The sequence below is a fragment of the Lineus longissimus genome, chromosome 2 (assembly GCF_910592395.1).
Source record: "Lineus longissimus chromosome 2, tnLinLong1.2, whole genome shotgun sequence".
Taxonomy (NCBI): Eukaryota; Metazoa; Nemertea; class Pilidiophora; order Heteronemertea; family Lineidae; genus Lineus; species Lineus longissimus.
The window spans coordinates 21,174,595-21,181,210 of NC_088309.1; the positions used below are offsets into that span (position 1 = coordinate 21,174,595).

Here is a 6,616-nt window from a genome sequence, read left to right on the forward strand (position 1 = left end):
TGCCGTTACTCAACTCACAGCAGGGGTATCTCACAGAACCCCAGTCCAAAAAACCATCACCGTACGTCCATACATGCTGAAATAATTAGAAAACATTCTTATTTCACATCACTAAGCCAAACAGCCACAACCCCTAGCAATTCACCTTCACAGACGTATCACAGCTCCCTCTTACCCCAAAGAGGAAACTGGATTCACCCTCAAGTAAGTCTTCAAGGACCCAGTAGGCACACTGCCCTACTACACTACACCACTACACCAAAACCGTTCCATTTGGCAGTCTTAAATCTTGCCGAATCTGAAGTGACACCCCAATGTCATTTTAGCGCCATAATTACCCTGCCCCAACTCTCACTTGACAACCAAACAAGGTCAACAAAGGGGCCGTCACAACCACCGTGGGTGACGACACAAGGGACAGCAGATGTCTGTCCAACGAGGTTGAGACGTCAGGACGTAAGGACACTGCAACGGTACTCCTCCCGATCTGACGCCCCGTCAGTCACAACGGTATTACCCATTGACCAAGAAGCACGCAAAACTCGTTTCATTTTCACATACAGCAACTTTACAACCTTTTCAAATATAACATTACAACCACCTAAAGATCTGTGTGTTCCTATTTCAGATGTCCCCTGAGGACAGGTTGCACAACCGAAAATACGTGTTCAAATTTCAGATTTCCTTGAAGACAGGTCAATGTCACAACCAGATAGAGATATTGATGTTTAGGTTTCAGAGATCACTTGAGGTCGGGTCGATGTCACAACCACCAATAGATATCCACAAATAGGTGTTCAGATTTCAGATGACCCTTGAAAACAGGCCAATGTCACAACCAGAAACAGATCCCGGTGTTCAGATTTTTTATGTCTCTTTGGGGCAGGTCATTGTCATAACCACAAATTGACAGATCTGTGTTCAGATTTCACATGTCCCTCCATGACAGATCAGTATCACAACCACAAGTAGTGTTGGCTGAAGAAGGAATCGATAGGAAGAGGGGAGTCAGCAAATTCTTAACAAAAAATTATTGCATTATATTTATAATGAGCTTTTGCCGTGAGCTACCACTTATTCACCACTCTGCCATAGCACTGGTGTCCCATACATGTTTGCGAAACTTCAAATGCGGACAATTAGATTCCTTCAGCTATTGCATGCTGCAGAAACTTCTGGATGTTACCACTGCTTTGTGTGATTAACACTTCGATATTCATCCTTAAAAAACTAGAATTTATTGTTTTATTGCAGTCCAGCCAGAGATGTTTTTTTCACAAAAGTATGATGACAAGTACTGAGCTATGGATTCAATTCACCTCACCAACATCCCCATTTCCAAGCAAGAACCAGCAAGATCTAGTGAATATCAAGGTAAAAATTTAATTGATTCAAAATTGGATCCTTGCCTCCTTCCCACGGGTCCGCAAAGACAGACTTTGTACAGTGTAACATTTCAAAGTGGTACCTGGAGGACATCTACAGTTGTGTCCGAATGCGACACTAGTAACATAAAATGAAGGAGTGTACCCAAAGAGTTGAGGGATAGATGGAGCTTCTGGATGTTGTACTTTGTATTCAGTGTTCGCTCTGGACTAGGAGAGTTTATTCTCCAGAAAGTATTCCATCTTCCTTCAAGGGAGATGCTGAATTTTTTAGTGCCCCACCAATTGGGTTTATTGTCCTAGTGACTTCATCTTTGGCCATCTTGCTTCTGGATGTAATTGGTGCAGTCCCATATAGCTGGAAGTAAAATTCATATCTCTGAACCTGGCTGACATAGATCGAATCTTGATTCCTGCCCAAACAAAACTCTGCTCAACATCAAATCGCCTCGGACAGTGGACACGGCTGATTATCTGGAGATGGTGTTTAGTATTTCATCACATTGATACACCATCCAAGGCATCTTGTAATGAAAAACAGCAGGAGTTCCCATGTGGACTGAAGGTAGGTTGGCCTAAACATTAGGCATAAGAAACTGGACAACAACGCAGACAATTCTCAACATTTTATCTTGCTGAATGTATGTAACAAGTTACTGACAACTATTCACCGAGTCTGAGCAAACGTGATGGTTGTCTGTATTGCACTTTAGACCATTGATCTGCTTATGGCGGGTAATGGCACTTGTTTCTAAAACAGCTTCGTATTTGCCTTGTGTCTTCATATTTGGCAGATGATTATCTAGGTGTGGAAAAGCCAGGGGACCGTTCCACGTCATTGTTTATTTTGTTTAGAAAATTTTATTAATGAAAACGGTGGTCCTATTCCAGCTCCTTCATCTGATGGCACAGACTAGTAAAGAGAAAAGCTACCACACCATCGTCCTCCTGGTAATCAAGCCAAAATCAGTTCACGTGCTGAGGGTTGCAACTCCAACACCACTAACAAGATTTCACTGTGATCAGCCGACTGCAGCAAAAACTAACTGGAGAAAATGATGAAGGAATCTACAATGTCTTTGCAAGGACAGGCAATCTTAGAATACAAGGTTGGTGTGAATGTGAATCTGTGCAGGATAGATAGATAATAAAGATAGGATAGATAGATAAAAAGGCCCTATTGTAAAAATAGAATAAAGATAGGATAGATAGATGAAAAGGCCCTATTGTAAAAATAGAATCATAAGAAGTTCCTACCTAATCAAAAAACTCCATAAAGAAACCCTAATGTACGATAATCCAACCTAATATCGATCAAAAAACAAAACCCGGCAGTCTCCTGTATATGAATACATGAATGGGGTCAGGAGGCTGACTCGCAACTCGCTATAGCCCTACTTGGTAAAATGTACAGCAACCCACCTAGGAACGAGTTTTATTATGAAGATTACACTCCAAGCATCGCCCTGCGGTGTTACTTTACTTCTCGGCCGCTTGGATATCGTAGGGCGGGAGTTTTAAACACGGGCGGTACAGGAGCTAAAGGGTTTATTGAAATTTTAACATTCTAAATAGTTGTTAGCCAGCAGTGTTGGCAAGTTCCTGACGGATAAGGTTCTAGAGTGAACTGCAATCACCGTACGATGTCCTTGTGCATTTGACAGCCCCCTCTTAGTATGCCAGAGGCCTTTCATGGAGCTGTTTCTAAAAACTGTCTTTGTAGAAGTCATTAAAATCAAAAGAACTATAGTCTTATTTTCAGCACCTCAACAGGAAAACCACTGGTAATTGAAGCTGGAAGAGTGCCGTGACATCTCTTCAGAAACAAGCTGGTTTATGGACAGGGATCACATCAACCAAGTTCAAATGTCTTGAACACGATAGGGCCCCTTCCGTTCTGACTGGAAAAGAGATCTATCATCTATGGTTTGTGCATGATCATTGGGGTATCCACAGTTTCTTTGCTGGGATAAATGGAAAGCAGTGGAATTCAACAATGGTGCGACAGCATTTCCTGTCCTTGCCAAGGACCTAAATATTTGATGACATCATTCCGTCATATATTGCAATGTCCACAATCATTTTATTGTCATCTTTTAGTGGCTGTTGTTAATTGAATGTTTAAGATTGAATAGTAGAGCTCATTAAGGGCATACAAAGGTTTTGATGCCTTGCTGGCATATCTGCATCCAAGTAAATAATTGCAGATTCATTTCTTGCTTTGAAGCAATATTGTTGCTACACTCCTAAAGCGGTGGCAATGCTCAGGTCTTTTCTGCCTCGCGGGCAAATCTGCATACCAGTAATTATGTGCAGACTTGGCTCTTCCTGAGATTGTAGACTGGGTCCATTGAATGTAACAAAAATAATCGATGCCTATTTACAAATGAAATGAAGAGTCTGCATTTTGGTGCAACTCCATATAACTGTCGGGTGATTTCGCTCTGAACTTGTGAGACTCTGATCGGTCTGAAATAAATCATTATCCCGCCCCTCTGGGAAAAATTTGCAGCCAGATTGCACCATTTCCTGCTACCGTCTGAGAGATGGCGATGTCAGGGGCGCATGACGGTGGTTAAACCTATTGCGAATGGGCAGCACAATTGGGTGTAGGATATTCCGAAACCATTGCACACTCCTGAATCTGCGGTGGGTTGGTACCCCACGCTACGTAAGGAGTAGGTTTCTGGGTAAGACTTGGTCCACGTGAATGGGTCGTGCCTTAAAAATGATGAGAAGTTGCGAATTGACGCCCTGTGAAGTGTCCTTCGACCAACTAGTGCTAATCCGGTCACTGTCTCCAGGTCACCATACCTCGGTCAATGAGCGGGCGAAGCACCCAATGGCTCCGTCAGGAGTACATCGTCAACTTCAGCCCGTAGTCAAACCGGTACACGCACAAATATCTTAGTTGAGAGTGGGGGACATCAGTAAAGTGCTTCTCATCGGGGTAGTACAGTACTACTGTATACAATGACCCCATTTTTTGTTGGATTCATTTCCACTGAGGAGTGGTCGATAATGAGAATTTCAGGCCAGTCTGATTATCACCAGTACAGAGGGCAATTATCTAATAGTTATGTGGCTTTCCCTCAAACTGTATACTCTTTCATGTCAATTGTAAATTAGTGTTGCTTGGTAGTGTTCAGGGTCTTTTTGTCGAACAGGCACATCTGCATACCAGTAATTATGTGCAGACTTTACTCTTTCTTTGGAGCAGTACAGTTTTAAGATAAATCCTGTTTGTAATTTTATAAATTAGTTGCTCATTAAGGGCTTACGAAGGTTTTGATGCCTTGCTGGCATATCTACATACCAGTAAATATGTGCAGATTCATTTCTTGCTTTGAAGCAATATTGTTGCTACACTCCTAAAGCGGTGGCAATGCTCAGGTCTTTTCTGCCTCGCGGGCAAATCTGCATACCAGTAATTATGTGCAGACTTGGCTCTTCCTGAGATTGTAGGACTGGGTCCATTGAATGTAACAAAAATAATCGATGCCTATTTACAAATGAAATGAGGAGTCTGCATTTTGGTGCAACTCCATATAACTGTCGGGTGATTTCGCTCTGAACTTGTGACACTCTGATCGGTCTGAAATAAATCATTATCCCGCCCCTCTGGGAAAAATTTGCAGCCAGATTGCACCATTTCCTGCTACCGTCTGAGAGATGGCGATGTCAGGGGTGCATGACGGTGGCTAAACCTATTGCGAATGGGCAGCACAATTGGGTGTAGGATATTCCGAAACCATTGCACACTCCTGAATCTGCGGTGGGTTGGTACCCCACGCTACGTAAGGAGTAGGTTTCTGGGTAAGACTTGGTCCACGTGAATGGGTCGTGCCTTAAAAATGATGAGAAGTTGCGAATTGACGCACTGTGAAGTGTCCTTCGACCAACTAGTGCTAATCCGGTCACTGTCTCCAGGTCACCATACCTCGGTCAATGAGCGGGCGAAGCACCCAATGGCTCCGTCAGGAGTACATCGTCAACTTCAGCCCGTAGTCAAACCGGTACACGCACAAATATCTTAGTTGAGAGTGGGGGACATCAGTAAAGTGCTTCTCATCGGGGTAGTACAGTACCACTGTACACAATGACCCCATTTTTTGTTGGATTCATTTCCACCGAGGAGTGGTCGATAATGAGAATTTCAGGCAAGTCTGATTATCACCAGTACAGAGGGCAATTATCTAATAGTTAAAACAAAGACCTAAGACCCAAGACCCAATATTTATGTGGCTTTCCCTTAAACTGTTTACTCTTTCATGTCATTTATAAATTAGTGTTGCTCGTTTTACCTCGCATCTCATGGGCAGAGAGTCGGGTGGAGTCCTGATGCTCCCTGTTGTTGGTCTTTGACTCAGGAGATCATAATCACTTGGGGTAGTTCTTTGATTCTTTTTTACCATGAGCAGGCCCATTTAGGCCTACAACATGTCATTGTTGTAAATTTCAATTAAGAATAAAATTGTAAACTATGCAAGTGTCATTTTATTTGCTTTAGTGTTTAGGGCGTTACATCGTTAGATTGGAGCTGCAGAAGAAACTACGTAAATAAGCAGAAGAAATGCTTTCCTCTGAATAAACTAGTAATGCTAGCATTTCAAGAATGTACAGAGATGTCATCTTGAGAGTTGTTTCTCACATGCCTGGAAAATGAGGTCCTGTATTGTTCATGCATAGATGTCTTTGAATTTCACCACTTTAATTGGTTTGATTGATTGCATGACTGGGACAATGTCACAACCTGTAATGGACACACTCATGAAACGGATTCTTTTTTGGGTGTGAACAGAGTAAAAAATAGTGTGGTAATATGCCACGGGGACAATGTCACAACTGGTGGTTATGGCCTAGCTGTCTGACAATGCCCAAGGTGAAATTTAATCTTGACCCCCCCCCCCGAATGCACATACTAAATTGTTAGTCCTCTCTGTTCACCATGTTACAAACAGGTTGATAGGGACAATGTCATAACCTGTAATGGACACTAATGAATCGGATTCATTTTGGGATGTGATGTGAAGATTTGCACAGAGTATAAAATAGTGTGGTATATGCCACAGGGACAACATCACAACTGGTGGTTATGGCCTAGCTGTCTGACAATGTCCAAGGTGAAATTTAATCCTGACCCCCGGAATGCACATACTAAATAAGTAGCCCTCTCTGTTCACCATGCTGCAAACAGGTTGATAGTGACAATGTCACAACCTGTGGTAAGC

The 6,616-nt window shown here is 42.6% G+C and overlaps 1 long non-coding RNA gene across 1 annotated transcript; it reads left to right on the plus strand.

Annotated features, from left to right (window-relative positions):
- Window positions 1-1,250: 1,250 nt before the first annotated feature.
- LOC135483962 (uncharacterized) lies at window positions 1,251-3,567 on the plus strand. Its single transcript, XR_010446397.1, has 3 exons — window positions 1,251-1,374; window positions 2,277-2,494; window positions 3,148-3,567. It is a non-coding gene; the product is annotated as an uncharacterized LOC135483962 (long non-coding RNA).
- The last annotated feature ends 3,049 nt before the right edge of the window (window positions 3,568-6,616 follow it).